Source organism: Oreochromis niloticus, linkage group LG23 (assembly GCF_001858045.2).
Source record: "Oreochromis niloticus isolate F11D_XX linkage group LG23, O_niloticus_UMD_NMBU, whole genome shotgun sequence".
NCBI classification, from domain to species: domain Eukaryota; kingdom Metazoa; phylum Chordata; class Actinopteri; order Cichliformes; family Cichlidae; genus Oreochromis; species Oreochromis niloticus.
In genome coordinates, this window is record NC_031986.2 from 37,718,936 (window position 1) to 37,738,499 (window position 19,564).

At 37.4% G+C, this 19,564-nt stretch overlaps 1 protein-coding gene across 1 annotated transcript in view; it reads right to left on the bottom strand.

Moving 5' to 3' along the window:
* Positions 1 to 16,674, bottom strand: part of clocka (clock circadian regulator a) — a 32,439-nt gene extending 15,765 nt beyond the window's left edge. The window contains exons 1-3 of the mRNA XM_019351792.2: positions 16,486 to 16,674; positions 10,432 to 10,512; positions 63 to 290 (exon numbers count right to left, since the gene is read on the bottom strand). The gene's annotated coding sequence lies outside the window, so the exon portion shown is untranslated. The remainder of the gene's footprint in view (positions 1 to 62; positions 291 to 10,431; positions 10,513 to 16,485) is intronic.
* Positions 16,675 to 19,564: the final 2,890 nt, after the last annotated feature.

The window sequence follows — 19,564 nt, forward strand, 5'->3', positions numbered from 1 at the left end:
CAGAGTGTCAAAGAATCAAAAAACTTCAGACACGAGCAAATCAGATGGTAAAGACATTTCACCTTACTGACAGTACAGCCAGTTCTGTGAGAGGATGAGGAAGGTCCTGCTGGGTGAAGGTAGAGTACAGGTGGACACTCTGCGATAGGGGTGTGCTTTTATGAGTCTTGGAGGATATTCTCTCAAAGTCTCTCTTACCAGGGGGCAGAAAATAGCTAAAAGTTCCTCAGGGTGCTGCGTCTTTCGTCTGCTTAGGGTGTAAGTCTGGCACATGGCAGCAACATCTGAGTCTATGAGACAAAAAGACACAACAACCAAAGCCGTCATTGAAAGATTATAGAACCATGATATATGAGATTGATTTATACTTAAAAAAGTAAAACTAAAAAAACAAGCATTTGTAAGAATTCTGCCTACATTTATGCCTGAGGGTTGAAATTACTCCTTATTCTTTCATAAATATAAACACATTATAACAATGGTGGATGCTAATATGATCAATCATGTCCCATGTTTGTTTAGATATGCAGCTGTGTGGAGCTCTCTCTCCTCTCTGGGTGAGTGTGTTTGCTGCTGAGACCAGGCGACACTGCTGATTGGCTGGTTTGAAGAAACTGCTGTGTACAGACTGGACAGCTACCCCTTAACCTCCTTGCCTCCTCTCCACTCAATAAAGAGCTAGCAGTTAGGCAGCTAATAGCACCGAGTGTTCGCGTGAGAACACTGGTTCTAAGAGTTGAATCTTAACACTATGTGTGGAAGTGACATATAGGTTAAGAGTTATTGGTTACAGTTTATTTTAATACTACTGTATTACTATTGGCTCTGTATGATGTCAGTGACAGAGGATAGAGCTCAGCTTCAAATGGGAAGGGAGCTAAAACAGCTTATTTCAGAACCAGATGAACTGATGGGCAACACCAAGTTCCAGTATAAGATAAGGTTAAGTTTGAACTGTGAATCCTACGAAACTGCTTTACCTGAATTCAAGAATAGAACTGTCGACCTGCAATTGTTACTCACTCTTAATGTGGCAGCACAACATCAGCACTCACATCAGCACAGTGAATTTTGCTGTTGCTGTTGAATGTATGACTATAATCACCTGCATCCACCACAGCTTATATTAAGCTGGTGCTTTAATAGGGGTCACATCCTACATGTGCAACAGAGACGCTGAGGAAAGCCAAAGGCTGAAATGAGTCAGTTTCTTTCTGCTGCCATTTAATATTGAAACCATTACATATAGTAAACAATTGTGAGTGCTGATGTTCTCATCAATTTATTTTTTGGAGTTTTCAGTGGGTCAGCATCAATGAGACTGTTCTTTTTGTGTAGTATAATGTGGTAATACATTCCTTTACTTTAATAAAACCAAGGGGAGTTTAGTACTACATCAAATAGTCATTGAGTAGTTTCTTTGGCAATCCCTTGAGTGTTTTGCCAATGAAGCAGCAGCAGAATGTGTTGGGTTTGCAATAGCTGTAACCTCAAACAGCTCTGTCACAGAGAGTGAACAGTAAACAGTGAGGCTGTTATCAATTACATAAAATTACACTGGATTATATGCTCCATTGCTAACTGCAAATCCCCCAAACAATCTAAAGTAAGTGGGGCGAAAGTGGACTCTAAATACGAATAAACTCAAACAACAAAAACAAACAAATAAAATAAAAAATAGATGGAATAGAAAAAATATCAATAGATTTGCAGTTGCACAAAAAAAGAGAAAAAGAAGAAAAAAAAGAAAACGCTGTGTATCACAATTTTCAAATTGATTACTTATAAATTGACCAAACACATTATGGTTTAACTACAAACATACTTTTTTAGGCCATTGTAAAAACCTTGGCTAGTAGGGTTTGGTTGGAGTGCAACATAAAAAAAACCCCAAAAAAACCCAACAACTGTAAATGGTGACAGAAGTAATTTTTAAACTGATAAAAACAAAATTAAAAAAAAAAAAGTAGGGTGTCAAATATTTGCCTGCTTGTGTGCTGCTGTGTCAGACATACAAGAATCTGTCTTGATTTAAATAAGCCACAAATACAACCATCAATAACTGAAATACTCTTTCTACCACCCATCTCTGCTATCTATTCTCTTTGCTCAGGTACACCAGATTTCGAATTAAAATGAGAAAGCCCGCTGGGTTTCTAGCCTAAATATTTGACCCATTTACTTCATGAACCAGTTACCGTCACAACCTATGTGGGAGGCTTTCTCAACATAACGGCCTATTTGTGTTGGTGAGAAAATCCCTTCAGTGTTCTTCCCCATGAATCTTGGTAGACATAATTTAAAGAATTTAAATTAGGCCTCTTATTCTGTGCAACATTTGTTAAAGCCAGAAAGAAGAATTACACTACACTCACCGATAGAATGGGTGAGTGTAGGTGTATTATTACAGTAAAAAAAACTCTTCAGTTGATTGAAATAAAAAAATAAAAACTACAATTCAAAAATTAAATGAACTGGAAATAAAAAAACTACTAAAAATAAAGCTACTTTCAGCAGTTGCCTTATTCACAAGGAGTCACCACAGAGGTAGCATTGCAAATTTAAACTGATTTAAGCAATCAAACCATTCCACCCAGGAATTCAACTAAAACTAAAGTGTATTGAAAATTAAAACTCAAGAAAAAAAAAATTAGGTAAAAAACAGAACTCTGGATCCAATATGCATATTTATGGTACGTTTCAAAAAGTATACATCAGCCACCTCACATAATTAAAATATAGTTCTTTTTAATGTGATTTAAAATATTTCTGTCTTATTTACTTTTCATATTCCATTGAAATCTAGTCACCAAAGTGTTGCAATTCAGAAAATGCTTTGTAAAAAGAGTACTGTGAGCTTGAGCTTCAATGTACACATTTTGATTCAATAATTTGTTCTTTCCATTCATTTAAAGTTTTTATCTTATTTAACGGCACGGTGGTTAGCACTGTTGCCGCACAGCAAGAAGGTCCTGAGTTCAATTCCACCATCAGGCCAGGGTCTTTCTGTGTGGAGTTTGCATGTTCTCCCCGTGTTTGCATGGGTTCCCTCCGGGTACTACGGCTTCCTCCCACCGTCCAAAAACATGCAGTTTGTGGGGATAGGTTAATTGATTAGTCTAAATTGCCCATAGGTGCGGGAGTTAATGTGAGTGCGAATGATTGTCTGTCTCTGTGTGTTAGCCCTGCGACAGACTGGCAACCTGTCCAGGGTGTACCGCGCCTCTCGCCCTATGAAAGCTGGGATAGGCTCCAGCACCCCCCCGCAACCCTGAAAAGGAGCTTCTCCTTTTCAGGGTTGCGGGGGGGTGCTGGAAGCAGATGGATGGATGGATCTTATTTATTTATATGTACAGGATTTTTGGTTTTTGTCAAAGGGAGCGGGGGGGGGGGGGGGGGGACTACAAATAATGACATAAAAACTATTTTCACCATCATATATGGTGATGCCAGAACTTCAGAAGCCTGAAACATTTTTAAACAGATGCCAACACTGTCTACTTAAAACTGATTAAAGTACATAAATAACTGAGATATGAACTATCGAGCAACACTCGCAGGTGTAGTACGTGTGTAATGGAAACTTCAGTCAGCAATTACAATACTGGTTTAAAAAAAGGATTTCTATTGGTTCGAATAAACTTACTGTCAAGTCAATCAAAATAAGGAAGGAAGTTGGCAGTGGAAGTGTTTACACCTTCATGTTGGGACAGTGGAAAAAATGAAGGTAAGAGGGAGGAGTAGGTTCTGTCATGGCCCACTGACTTTCAGCTATGCAGTGTTATTTTACTGCACCCTACATGTGACGCTTTTCACACAAATACATGAGAGTGGATGTCTTATCTGAGATTAAACCTTTGTCAACACAAGTGGCCAACTACACATTGTCACAGCACTATAAAAGGGAGCGGTGAGTTTTAGTAAAGGGCTTTATCTAAAGATTTAGTACCAACAGACACAAAGAGCTTTTCCTTTTTGGCTGTACATCATCTTAAAAGCAGACAAAAAGGAAAACTGGATTGCAAATCAAGATTGGGGAAAAAAAGGAAAAAAAGAAAAAAGAAAAGGCAACAGAGGCCATCGGATGTAAGACAATTTCATAAATAAATTGGCTATATTAGAGCACAATGAAAGACAGAAAGAAAACATTGTAGTTGAAGCAGTAGCTTTCGGCACAGAGCGAACGTTGTGTAACTGGGAGAACAGGCGTTGTATAACTGTGATGTCATCTGTGCTTCACTGACCTGCTGGCCCAGTGACCTACTTTCCTCCTCCTCCGATCTAACTTAATCACAGCTCCACAAGCAACACCTTCCTCTTCTCACTAATAACACTACACTCTGTCAACACAAAACCCTTAGTATTCCACAGCATGTATACTTCACAAAAGGTGCGAAGAGGGAGTCAAACTGCCTGCATCTCACGTTTCCTCATTTAATCACATGATTTGGAAAGGCTTCCTGGTGTTTCCTAAGCCTCAGCAGGCACCGACGTCAAGGAAGAAAACAATGAAGACGTGCTGCATTTTCATCGGGCTTTAATAACGTCAACCGTGTAGACCTCCAGGAGAGATCCAAACAGCCTCACTCACATACGCATTTTTCACACCGAAACATCTCAAAAAGCAGACTGACGACAGTCATTTATCATCATTTTTATGTGGCTCACACAGGATTGTTGAATGCCTGTATGTGGGTGTGTGCATTCAGATGTAGGGCACCAGAGCTCTGAGGATATGAGTCACTCTGAAGTGGATCTATGGCGCCGCTCGTCACGCACTCCGCCACACCCCGACGCTGAGATGCCAACACAGCAACTGTGCCAATGGGCAACACCATAGCAACCGGCCTCACCGTGCAGTGTAAAAATAGCTCAGCCGAATTCCTCCGCAGCTGATACTCTCTCCATCATACACTAAGAATTATTAGACTACCGCGAGCAACTCCTTTTGTCATGAACTGGAGTCTGTGGATGTGAAACACTCTGCAGGTTCCACCTGTGCAGCAGTGCAGTAACACATGTGTTCTGTAAACATTACTGCACTGTTGTCTTCATGCAGTGAACATGGCTAATCCCTAAGCTATAATAAAGCAGATTCTACTTTTGAGGGAGAGCACTTTTACTTCTCAGTTAAGGGGGTCGTGGAAAGCAGAGAAAAAGATCCAAAGGTCCAAAAATACATAGAATACAGCAAAAGATGCTTTCACCTATGACTCAGTGAGCTCAGAAATTAACCAAAAAAAAATTTTTCTGACCAGAAATACTCTTTAACCTTTATTCTAAAGCCCTGCCCACATATAGAGCAATAAACGCAATGCTAATCGTAGGTCACAAGTGGGCATTAATGCCTTCAGCTGTGTAGGTAACCCTGTAATGTATTTACAAGGTTACCTATGCGTTAGTCAGTGGTATGCTTTGTTACCTTTTGTGGTCACATCAATCATTTCCCCTCAAAGCTGAGAAAATTTTAACTTTAAATTTACTAACTCACCAAACACCTCTGATGGTCCATAGTGACACTAATTTCATATTTAAGACACAATTTTATAACTCAAGAATGGTATTTAAGGTCCTTAAATATACTGCAGTGCAGATGATGTTTGATTTTAAAAACTCGGCTGTCCTTGGGTTTGGATATTTTTTGTTTTGTTTTGTTTGTTTCTTGGCTTTTAGCCCTAAATTCTATAATTCTCTCTCATTTATGGCTCAACCAAACTAGAGTAAAATTATCCAACGACCTCCTTCTACAAGAAAAAAATTAATTGAATAAATAAAATAAACATCAGTGGTGATTGCTTTGAATATTTTCCACCAACTACACGGAGAGTTTGAGCGTGCAGCAACCTCTCGGCAACCACTTTCAATCACAAAACTACTGCAAAGTTCGCCTGGTGGGGGGCAACCCGTCTCAATCACAACAACTGCAGTCTGACATGGAATGACTACAATTACTATCAGACAGACTGGTGAAAGTTTTATTATTAATTCTCATCCGATTCATTGCCAAAATGTTGCAGTCAGTCATAGTCAGCCTGCACTGGTGAGCACAAATTGCCTGCGACATATCTCTGTGGTTGTTTGCAATAATTTTAGTTATGCCGCAATTTCCGAATGCCTAATGTGACAATAGCAACAAACAACTGGTAAATTAGTCACAGGGAATATCCCTAGTTTACACTGGACAGTATTAAATAACTGTATAATGATTATATTCCACTCTAATGAGAGCAGGAACCATTTGTTCATATGCAGGCTGGAGCAGCAGCTACTAATACGGATGCACAATAAAGCCCCAGACAGCTCCTCCTGTCATGGTTATTTAAAATGAAAATGTCAGGATGAAAATGTTTTCTCCCTCACAATGTTATTAAAACAAGACTTTTTGTTATGGTGTTATTCATCAGTATTCTGTCTTTAAAGCATTCAAAGAAGTCAGGAAGTCTGGGGTTATGCTTGCTTGCAGACGCGCAACTTGACAGATGCGAATGAAACGTTTTTGCCTTTTACATTCATAAAAACCAAATATATCAGTAATTTAGATATCAGAAAACCCATCAGTTATTTTCAATGACTTAACCTGTGAATATGATGCTTTTAACACCAAATATTAAAACCAAGACTTCCTGGTTTTATGAGATTGATAATCAATCACTTTTATTTAATCAAAACTTACACATTATACTTGAGTCAACTATAATCTTACGATATTTAGTTGACTAAAATTCGACTAAAAAACAGATGCCTTCATTATGACTAAAATTAAAATCAAATCAATTTAGTCAAAAGACTAAATCAGAATTTGCTGTCAAAAGTAACAATTATTCCATTTCAACAAATACCCCTTTGCGCTCCCAACCATGCACGACTGTTGTCGAGTATTGCCCAGACAAACTAACAAAACCAGAAAAAAAAAAAAAAACAGTATCAAAAAATCCCATCTCATCTCAAAAGATTCTGCATACCAGTCAGTTTAAAACTAAATATTTAACTCAACCAGGAAGTTGTCTGTAACCAAACCAGACAGTTTTGCAAACAATGCTCATACTTTAAGTCCAAGTCACTTGAACATTCGTCCAGCCTGTTAGAAACCTAATTTGATGGCTCTCTAGATGCTTTCCTCAAGTCTAAAATATGGTCCAGTGCCCTAAATAATGTTAAGGTTATCAAAACAGTTTAAAAGGGACATTGTGTGAAACTTTGAACCCAAACTGCAGATAACACTGTCCAGCAGGTCTTATCTCACATGAGTAGATGAACTCTGGTTTCTTAGCAACCTTTGTGTTTTCCCCATCATCTGTCAAAAACCCAATACCCGAGAACAGGGGATGGGTGAACTCTCATTGATCCCAGGTATAGGAGCACAGACCACAGCTTTCAAGATTTCTTGAAATTCTGTCAAACACTTAAAAACCTGTGGTGCTTATAAGCTTCACTCTTTATTCTCACACAATTTTCAGTAAAACAGATACAATGCTCGGTTTAGAAAGCCATAAGTGATAGCAAATATGTAGGATAATATTATGCAGTTTTAACAAGCAGCAACAGCAACAGCCTCACTGCCAAGCAGGTCACACAAATCAACAACAACACTTTGGTGAATAAATTACTCAGTCACACATCCTGTGAGAGGCAGCTTCAAGGTCTGCACATCCTAGTGGCATTCACACAGTAATTAATGATGCTATTTTCTCAGTTTACAGGCAGAGCCATTTTTCCTGTGGCTAGTGGAAGATGCGATGGTTTTAATAATGTCATACTCATTTGGCCTGTAAGCAATAAAATCCACAACACAAGCTTGTCAACATTGCCCACCAGTCTGATGCACAGTTATACCAACCAAACTAAACACAGGGCAGCCAGCTGTGTTTCCACTCACTGCACACACATCCTCAGGCCCAGCAGCACCAAAAGGAGTCTTTGTTTTGCATTTTTAATCCATAGACAGGAATCTTTGAGACACAAGCAGCAGTGGTTGGCAGGGGCCCCTTGACTACTGCTGCCCTCCTCTCCCAGAAGAGCAGGTCCTGAGCCAGGGGCCTAATCCTGACGCCAAGTGGGTCACTGGAGTTCAGGAGGACGACTGGCAGCATGGGGAAAGCAATCAAAATTAAACGTGGACTTGCAGCCCTATATGACCATCATTTGACCACAAGAAGACAAGCACTTAAATAAGAATCAACATTGCATTCCCTCCATACAAGCAGTAGCCCTCTGAGCAAACTGAACAAGTAGAAAACCTGCACAAGTAATGATATTACTTGACTGCTCTGTCTGAGATTATGTGCTTGTCCTTTTCCAGATGACTTGGCAACATCATTTTCCACAGATTAATATATCGGGGCACACCCAAACAACTTTGCTCTGGCCAAAATCTCTCTTTATTGACTGCAGTTAATCTCAGATAAAGAGTGCACTCTTCCGTTGTCTGCCACTACACAAGCTTAAATTAAACATCATTCATCATGCAGAACTCACAAACAAGTGACATGGGATCTAAAAGTCTAACAAGGCCTATGTAGGTATGCAATGTAGCAAACATCCTTACACGTCAGTAGAGCTATTGTTTAATCATAAGAAATAAAGTAAAGCGGATGCAGTAAGCATGTCTATCTACAGTGCTCTTTGGCATTAACTACGCTGGACTACATATATTGATTGATTGACTGAACTTAGATCTTTTGATTTCAGAGACGGCCAAAGATAGCCATATCTGCTTTTAGCTCAGCCTTTGAATGTAACAGGACATTTCTGCAATGCATGTACAAAAATCCAGTCTTAGTTTTAAACCATATTATCTTTTGACTACAGGTAGAAAATAATCACTGAATAAATCATTCTAAAACATTATTATTTACTTGCCGTTACTGGACAAAGTCAATGATGCGTGCAAATAAAAAATTTCTCCCTCATGTACTACACCACATCAAGTCTTTTTCAATGTGTATAATGCATATTCTTATGCAACAATGACAGCAAGCACTAAAAAGAACAGCGAGTTAGAAAAGAAAGAGGCTACCAGCCCATATGTACTTGAAGTTATATCAGTCACCGTTAGCATAACCAGAGCCATAAGGTGATATGGTGAATCCAAAATCCAAAAAATAAAAATATATTAGTCAATTCTACAATTTTTTTGCTATTTTATTATTTAATAACAAATCAGGAAACATGAGCCAGTCTTGTTGGTGCACTGAAGTACGTAAAAAGTAAAGGTTTATAACAGTTTCAGTGTGGTTCCAGGTATATCAACTCATTATTATCTCAGTCCACATGTTCATAGGAAAGAAGTAGATAAGGTGAGATTAAAAAAGAATCTACACAGTATTTGTTCAAGTGCTCTAGTCTGATGATCCATAGACACCGAGCTCTGAATCAAGTTGCTAATAAAACCATGAGTGACGATTCTGAACATGTAGTTTTTAAATCACAGAGACCTTTAAAATTATACTCAGGCTTTCTCCTACTGATTCACACAAGAGCTTCAAATAACTGCCTGGAGGCGTTTTCAAGATGCCTACAGAATAGAAAGACTTCTAGATTTTTCTAGAAGGACTTTGAGATAACACCAAACTGCTGAGGAACATCATGTATAATGTTATGACATAAAAGAAGAATGCTGGCAATAATATATATATATATATATATATATATATATATATATATACACACATATATATATGTATATGTGTGTACATATACATACACACACACACACCATTAGTTTTTCTCCACGGATTTTTATGTTTTTATTTAAACAACCCATCTTGGGTCTGATTTACCCCACAGTATGGCATCTAATCAGCTATGTCTGTAGGGCCACAGATGTAGCTGTATTTCACAAAAGCTCGTCATTTATTATGGGTTAAGGCCACTTTAAACCCATACTTTAATCCTAATCTAATTAATATTTAACAGATTAAAACGAGTAATCCAGACAAAAAAATATGAAAAAAAGAGAGATTCTGTTTAGTTTTAACTATTAAGCAGGAAAAGATAAATACATACAATAGATTATACATTTACATTTATCCAGACTAGGCCTCTTGTAATACACCTTTAAAGAGCTTAACGAGACACAACCTGTGTATAGCAACAGTAGTGATAGAGCTTTTGTCTGAAGTTAATCAAGATTATAGCAAGATGTAGTCAAAGAACTGAACTACTTTGCATCTTCGCATGACAAATTCATTTGAAATTCTCTGGTGACTCAGCAGGCACCATTCTCATTTCCATATTCATCATTTTCATGACAGACTGCAAATCAAAAATAGAGCACTACTGAAACGTGGACGAATAATAGCTCTGTAATAGCTTCTGTTGAATTAGACTTTAAACAGCCTAATTAACCCAGGCAAATATGCACAAGCTCTAAACAGTCCACTCCTGCAACCCGGAGCTAAATTCAGTGGTTAATTTCCAAGAAGGTCTTACCTTTTGTCTTTGAGTGGTGCTTAATTAGCTCCTCCACTGCAATATAGTTAAAACTTGTAGTTAAAACTTGTCCGAATTCACCTGTTGAACAGAAATAAAAAAGCTAAAATTACAACTTGGTGGCTTTGACAAAAGAGTCTCATCACTGATTCAGAGCTAAAACATCTGGGTCATCACAAGCCTCCCAGAGCACTGCAGAAATAAGATGACACACACTCCATTTATCAGCTTTAAAAGGGTCTCTTTACAGATAACGTAAATAAAAATATGTTAACCTGAATGTTAGTTTGTGTCATCATAAGAAAAAGTGATGCTGAAGGAGTGTGTGAGGGTGCGTTTGTGTTTCAGCACCACAATAATTATTGTCACATATTATGCCTGAATGTCTCTTTTCTTGTAACTGTGCGGACTTGTCCACAGAAAAGTATCCACTAACTATTTTTATTTTTCAGTTGCCAATTTATCAGTTAAGAAAAAAAGAAAATAGCGTAAACAAAATTGTCACATTTGCCTGAAATTAAATCAGTATCTTGGTAAAAAACTATTAAAAATATTAAATGCATTAATTAAACAGAAAGAAACTGAGCAAAACAGAATATTCTAGAAAATGTGAAGCTGCAGCCAAAAGTTGTTTAATATCTCACTTGGCGCCCAACCTAATGCTGGTAATTACAAATTTTAATTTACTTTACACGTGGAAGACTCCACAGGTAATAATATTGTTTCAGCAATAATGAATGAATGTTCTAGTTACCGTCTATATTTAACCGACTTCTTATCATTAAATAGCATCATGATGCTTTTACAGCCTACCGAGTGTAAACAGTCATAACCTCAAACAAACAGTAGCATACAAATATGTGTAAGTACAGACTTGCAAGCATCAATGTAAAAACTTGGGTTCAGCTTAGGCAACATTGGCACAAGACACAACTGATCAACTTTTCCAACACAAAAAAAACTTTGTACAAATCATCTATTTGGTTTTTGTCACATTTCTCTGTGCTTTTGTCTTTTACTAAAAAAATAATGAGTCATTTTATGAAATACAAAATCATTAGTGAAGTTGCTGGTACACTAAGCTCACTATTAAGGGAAAACCCAATAGACTTGACCTATTTTTTTCTTTATCATAGTAGGATCTTTCTAAGACAATTTTCAATTGCACCTAATCTCCATGTAGGTCAGCTTCTTAATTTTTACAGGAATTACTTGCTGTCAAAAAAGTTACCTTTGCTCTGTATTGTATATTTAAAGATTTTACTGCATTTAAATTTAATTTATGATATTTAACTTACAATAATATCGTAATAAAACCAACAGATTACCAGCAGCAAAAAGAAGGTGAAACATAAGCAGGACTGCACTGTGTAAGTATTTGTACTACTCACTAATTATCCATTCTGGTAAAGCACAAACAATGTGTATAATAAAAATATAAGTATATAGTTCAGTCCTTATATCTGTCACAGATATGCAGTTGTTATCTCAGCAACACATTTTTACAAGTTCAAAAGTTCAACATCAAACAAGCCTCCTCCTGCACCTCGTCAGCTCCCATTACTCCGATATCACTGCGCATACTGAGCCAAAGAGATAAATTGTTTACCAAGAAATGGAACTAGTGTTTAGGTCACACAAAGAAACAACTGCTGACAAAGTCTGTGAATGAAGAGGAAAAATCCTCTCAGCTCTCAGTGAAAGGTCAGTGTGACACAAACAATCCTGTGTGGCGAAAGGATTTCTCTGCAACTAATGCTGCTGTCAGAGATCATTGTCCTCTAAAGGCTTGGGGACAGCAAAGAGAAATCTTCACGAGCTTGTTAATATTTCACTTGGCACTGCTCTGTGTGAAAAACAAATTAGGAGCCAACATAATTCATTAATTTGGGTAATTAATATGTTCTTTTCAATAAAACTCCATAGCAAAATATACTGTTTAACAGTGTACCATCTTGATGTCTGAAAATTATTTTAAGAATAATATTTACATCATATTTATTATAATACATTATTATTTACTACAAAAACCAGTGATAAATTTATTTAGATCTTATAATGTGGTCTTCTTATTAAAGGCGGACTGTTATTATTCCACTGACCTCCAGTCTTTTTTAAAACTACCATCAAAAACAAAATAAAGCATAGCCTGCTTTGGAACAGCATGACATATCGCTTCATTACAGTCAACATAAACAATCTAGTAGCTGATGTCTGTTAGTGAGCTTTTGAATAACTGGTTTCATCAAGTGTAGACATCAAATGTTAGCAGTTAAAATGGTTGTTTTTAAACAAATACCACTGTATTTCACCCCTAGATAAATCACCATCTTATGTTAGTGGAAGGGGTTTCTGTGGTTGGGTCTCCTTAGCGAGAGCTAAGCGTAAAACTGAAGCTATCGAAGCTTTGGGTACTGACCACAGGAATGAGACTGCACATACAAGTGGAAGAAATTAGTCTTCTTTGAAAGGTGGCTTGGAGATAGGGTAAGGAGTTCTTACAAGAGGAACTCAGTGTAGAGCTGCCATTCCCTCACATCGAAAGAAACCAGTTTAGGTGGTTTGGGCATCTGACTTTGCTGCCTGGGTGAGGTGTTCCGGGCATGTCATACTGCAAGGAGGGCCAAGGGTAGACCCGGGACAAGTTGGAGAGATTACATCTCTCGGCTGGCCTGGGAACACTTTGTGTTTCCCCAGATTAGCCGAAGGGGGTGGCTGGGAAGAGGGAAACCTCTGCAGATAAACTGCAGAAAAATGGCTCAATGGATAGATAGATTAATGGACGGATATTGTATTTCAGCAGAAACAAAATCTTACACAACTTCAACAGGCAATGCACTCCAATGACACAACAAAAATAATTAAAACAGCAGTAAGGTGAAATCTAGCATAATAAATGGCTGTAATGATAAGTTGATCTAACTCACTACAAAAGAATTGAAACCTCTGAGTCATTGTGAAATTGCATTTCACATCAAAAGAGGAAATAACTGTCAAAGATTTTCAGGTTTTTAGGTCAAGTTAAATGCTGACTTATCAACTCCTGTTTCAGTAACAACTTCAGATGTAAAACCCATCAACAGTCAAAACTCTCATACAATTATTATTTGTAGTCATTGAAAAAAATAAAGCAACAAGCAAGAGATTCATCTCAAAAAGGCTTTAGAAGTCATCCTCTGGCAGAGATTGAAAACAAAGCAATTAGTTTGTCTGACAAAATGCAGCAAAGACATGGTTAACCTCAACTTAAGAAACATAATATTACTAAGACAGGGTTCCATGAAAGTCTTCTGAATAGAAATCTGGTGCTGGAATTCTATAGAACGGATGCTGTAGCACAGATTTTGACAGGAAAGTGACCCTGATGACATGATGCTATAGTAGTCATCCTTGACACAGTGTGCAGTTCACACTCAAAACAAATGCACCAAGTCCATGGTATCAATGATTACTCAAGCAAAACACAAACTCTGTAATGTGAACTGACTAATGCAACTTCCAAAATTCAGCACAGCACTCAAATCTGCTGACTAACAGTATCAACTATAGATATAAAGCCCGAGTAGTGCCATTACCTTTTATCTGTCCTCTGAATAGCCGAAAGCTGCCAGAGAACATTGCACTGAATCAACACAGGCTCCTCTCTATCAGAAAACCTTGATATGACAGGCGTTCAGTAATTACATTATTAGGCGTAGCACGTAATAATATAATCTGTATGTGTTCCTCTACCTCCGTCATAGCTCACGGTGTTGCCAGTCCCTCCTCCTCCGTTTAAAGAAAATCTGCCATGCTCTACTGCTGCTTTTTATTCGGAATGGCCACAGCATCTAACACACAAAACACTTATTCCCTGTAAATGTAAATGTGCAATTGAGGTTTTAGAATAAAGTAGAAAAAACATGATGCTTAAATTAAGACACCTAGTAGAAACAGACAACACAAGTAAAAAATAATCTACCAAAGCAGAGAGAAAGTGGAGAAAGAGAACATTTCTGCTTCCTCCTTTTACCTGCAGCACAATGTAGTGCCAGCAACTAAAAAGGTGTCAAAGTATTTTTCCATGCTCCACTAACAGCTTCAACAGCTATTTATGGATAAAAATGGAGCACGGAGACTGTACCGTCTGTAAACACAGCTGCAAAGCTTTATCAGTTAATACAGCTTGACCAATACTGGACTCTTTTTTAACTTAAAAATTCTAAAAACAACAAGTCATTTAGACACATTTAAAGTCAAAGGCACACACAAAGATGCCTTTGATCATCTTTTTTCCGACCATTATTAGAACATTTTCCGTTGTAAGAGAAACAAAGGAAGAGGGAAACTGCTCCCAAATTACTTCAGGTTAGTACTTCTCTACTGTCACGGTTACTCCTCGGTCAATGAATATCATGCCAAATAGATATATCTGTTACTTGTATATATCTATAGAAAGACAATAAAAAGGAAGATACCAACTTGATAGTTTAATGAGTAACAATGAAATCAAATCCTCAATATTGCGTTCTTACTGCCCATTACCACAGGCAAAAAAATAAAGGGTAAGCATGGAAAAAACACAACCTCAAAGAGTGGTTCTAGTTATTCTTAATCACAACAGACAGCATTGTAATTAAAGTTATTTTTCAGCTTCCAGGCTTAAGTGGAAGTCTATGCTATTTGCCAACAATTAAAAAAGCTATGACATTGACAAATAATAAATACTGATTTGCAGTTGTGTTTCTCTAAATGAACAGAGTGCACAAAGTGAAGCGTATAAACCATTTCAATACCTTTTGTATAAAGACGCCATGTTAGTCACCAGTTTATGTACTGTATCAAAACAGATTTGTCATGTTTTATTAAATCTGAACTTAACTAAACAGAATCAAATAACTTTGATTAGTGAAAGTCTTCTGTGTATCCAATTAGTGTCAAAAGGAGAAATACTCTTTAACCTGGGACAACAAAAAAGGAAGAAAAACAAAAAGTCTGAGATAGCACCTTAGCTTTGAAGTGACCATTTCAGAAATACAGCGTGGTTACTGGTGTCTTGCCCGGAATAAATTACTGTAAAAATCAATTTCTAAATACAGAAAAACAAATGTTGCTTTATTTTTATATCATAGGGCTGCCACAGCTCTCCACTGTGTTCAGTTTGCAGGCAGCAGGTTCACAAGTAAAGCGTTGCTGACACCCGTATGAGACTACACAGTTTCTCATTAGCAACTACAAGCTATGATCCAGCTGTGATCCAGCTGTGTCCAGACACTTCTGGACAAGACTGACAGAAGAGGAGACGCGATCGATTTTAGAACAGGTGAATAAGAGCACCCGGGGCGGATATAGGGCTCGAAATCTGAGAGAAATGACACAGTCACAAAGATTAACATCGAGGGGGGGAATAAAGACATACCCCTGAATTAAAAAAAAAAAAAAAAAAAAGACGCGTAAATGTAGAAATATGTGCTGATGAGGTAGTCACGGTGGTAGCGTTTGTAAAAATCAGCTGAACTTGAACCTTGACGCGACAAACACAGGTACAGCTCATGTATCCGTCCGTCTCCTCCTGCCTGTGATGCCGGCCGGCACACCGGGCACTGATTGCCGGGAGGCTAACGCCACCTAGCTTGCTTTGCTAACGCCAATTACAGCAACAAACCAACAGCTATATACTTTAACACACTTCCCGAGACGTGTGACACACACTGGGAATATATGTACACCCGATTTAAAAAAAACAGAAGAAGAAGACGAAGACGATAAAACAACATACCTGTATCGTACGTCGCTGACTCGCGACTTTATAATAGAAGGTAGCGAGCGTTTGACTCGTCGGCAACAATGTACTGTATGTGTGTCAACCCACTTTCAGCTGAAGCTAGCTAGCTAACGTGCAGCATTAGATAAGAATGTGGGTCACCGGGCCTTTGGCCAGTCTCTGTCACCAAAGAAGCCGAAGCAAAACTGTTCCGTTTACACCTTTACGTCTGTCGACAGTATACACAGAAGCTGCGGATAAAAGCGACACAAATACGGAGCGGAACCAAACGGTTGCGAGGTGACACTTACCCCGAGTAGTCTCCTCTTTCATCGGGATATCCCTGCAGCCAGTGGCGCTGCAGACGGTTGACTGCGCAGCGCTCAGGCAGACTCACTGGAGCTGGAACCGGAGCCAAGAGGTCCTACCTCCCTACAGATCCACTCTTTACACACAAATTACACCTGGTTAGAGAAGCCTGATCCAAATCCAGATTTACCTACATTACATTACCCGTAAAAAGTTACTAGAGAAGTCCCAAAAATGAAACTATATCCTCCAGCTCAGCTGATTGAAATTTTTTTCATGCTTTAAATATTTTTGATTAACGTCTCTGTATTTTGATTACTGTGTATTCAAAGTGCCTTTGAGCACAAGTCAAATGTTTTGCTTTGATTTATTTTCCAGTCGCCATTCCCCAATAGCTTTAAACTTAAATAACTTATAAATAATGAATTGACAATACTATTTTAATGCGTCTTTAACTTTGATAAGTCTACTTGATTATGGCATATTTGATAGACTGGCCATAAAATAGGTAAAATACTGGATTTGTTAAACCTTTATAAAGAAAAAAATGTTTTAGTGGATTTTTTGACATCTAATAAGTAAGTAAATAAATAAATATGAATGTAAATAGGAATGTGATTAAAGAAATAAGATCATTATGCAATTATTCCCTGTCAGTCCATCAAATTCCTCCCACCTTGAACTTTTAAGACTTACCGGAAAAAAATTCCAGGAGTAAGCGACACTTCTTTGGAATATTGCAAAGTTTTCAAGGTAGGGCCACTTTTAAATTCCATTATCTAGTAAACATGAAGTTATAGGTCCACTGCTTTAGGGTAAATATCTGTTACTATGATTTTATGAGTAGCTAACACAGTCCCTAAGATGTCCAGCCTCTGACAGCAGACTTGAAAGTCTGTGACAATCGTAATTCTGCAGGTAGACAATTGTTATTTGATTTACAGCTTCTCATATGGAAGACGCGTAGTATTCTTTAAACTAATCCAAAACAGGTGATTAGTTTTACAGACATTGAAGCTTGAATATAAAAATAGTATGATATTACCCAGATATTCAAGCTTAAGGATGAAAAAAAAATCATCTGTCTTCAGTGTTATTCCCCAGGTATGACACCCTGTCACTTCCAAATCATCTTTTTTAGAAAGAAGAGCAAATTTCTGTTAATTGCCATTTGATGTTCCTTCTCATTTTCCCATTATGAAATATTCATATACCTTTATTACACATAGCATAAGCCCATATTACACAGAGCTAGAAAGACATCTACAAACACCTCCTCTATCCCTAAAATCTTTCCCCTGCATTCTTTTTGTCATTTTTCAGGAAAACTTGTAGGACATTTTCTTTTTTTCTTTTTTTTTGATGAGCTGAGATGGAGTGACCCTATTACAAAATCGAAAGCAGGTCTCTGCATTACGTTTGCTTGCAAAATTTGACTGTCAAGAGCTTGACGTCTGTCTGGCATTATTTTTACATCAAGCATGTAATAACTTGTCACTCCTCTCTGCACCAACACAGTGATAGCCACCAACCAGCCAACATTCATGACGTGGCTGATGGTATTAAAACAAAACCTGTGAACACAGTTTAACAGAAACAGAAAGAAATGCACAATATTCAGCTAACAACTAGCAGCTTTTCTCACACTGATGCATTCCCATCACTCACATCACAATGCTGGCCTCACACTCAACCTGAAACAATAGAAATGAGTACTGTGAAACTACACTTTTAAGTGAAGCTTACTTAATATGCAAATCAGTTCAAGTTAACCAAACATAATCAGTTTAAATAGGTTGTAAAAGGAAGGTATTATATATATATGTGAGTGTGTGTGTGTGTGTGTTTACTGAGACTGAGGTCTTTATATTACTATGAGTCAAAGGCCTTAAAATGTTAGTACTGAATTTATTACATCTTGCACTTGACAAATACCCCTCATTGTAAGACTATAGCCTAAAATTGAAACTGAAACTCAAAAAAGCACATTATGGAACAATGAAACCTAAACTAAAATGACCACACTTGGAAAGAAACTGTGACTAAACTAATAAAAGTAATAACTCAGATTGTGCATACTTCAAAACTAGTCATTTGAATAATTTTCCTTCTTTAGTTTGATGTCCAAAGAAGATCTGCATGCATAGGAGTGTTTTTTGTTTGTTTGTTTAAAGAATATAAATTCCGCTTGCATTTGGCCTACGCTTTCTAAGTTTTCTCAAGCAGACTCACGTGTTACTTTTACGGTAATTCACAGCCAGGGGACAAAATAAAAGCTATTGTTGTAATTTTACATCTCATTCTTTTATATCTTATTTATTTTTGTTGTTCTTTGTGTCAAGTTTGTTTGAAGACAGGATTATTTGTCGATAAATGATCTCTTTCTTCCCCATTGGACGTGTGTCTTATGTTTATCGGCCAACTTCGGGGTATTCATCTCCATGACAACAGCAAGTAGCAAACCCTGCAATGCCACTTTTGGCCACGTTAAGGATGTGTGGCGCTTTTCCGATACTTTGAGGGAGATATTACATTTTTTTCTGATCTTTAGGAATTAGAAACTACAACCAATCTTTCCGAAAGTGTACACAATAAACATGAAATAGGACACCAAACGATTCTAACTTAAATTGGGGAAAAAAAGAATAATTGTAAAACTTAATATAAAGAGTTGACACTTCGCCTAAGTTTGTCATACCTAAGCTACTGCAAACCCCAACAAATTATACAATTTAAAACTCAATCTATAGCAGAGCATTCAGTTTGGCGTGGACCACAAGTATTAATGGTTTAGAAATTTAACTATTCAGGATAAAACAAACAGATTTTACATAGTAAATCATCTTTAAAACGGTTTTAAGATGAATTATGAAAAGCCAGGGACAAAGAATAATGCTGTAATTTATAACCCCTAAGTTCAGGTGTTTCATAACTCCACTGTAATCACTCACTTTATCAAAGTCTGCGTCTTCTTCAAGTCTCCCCTGCAAGTGTCTTAAATTTAAAACATACAGAGGCAGCACCACAGAGCTTTATTTACAATTTAAAAGCTACAAAAAACAATTAAAAAGGCTATTTTAT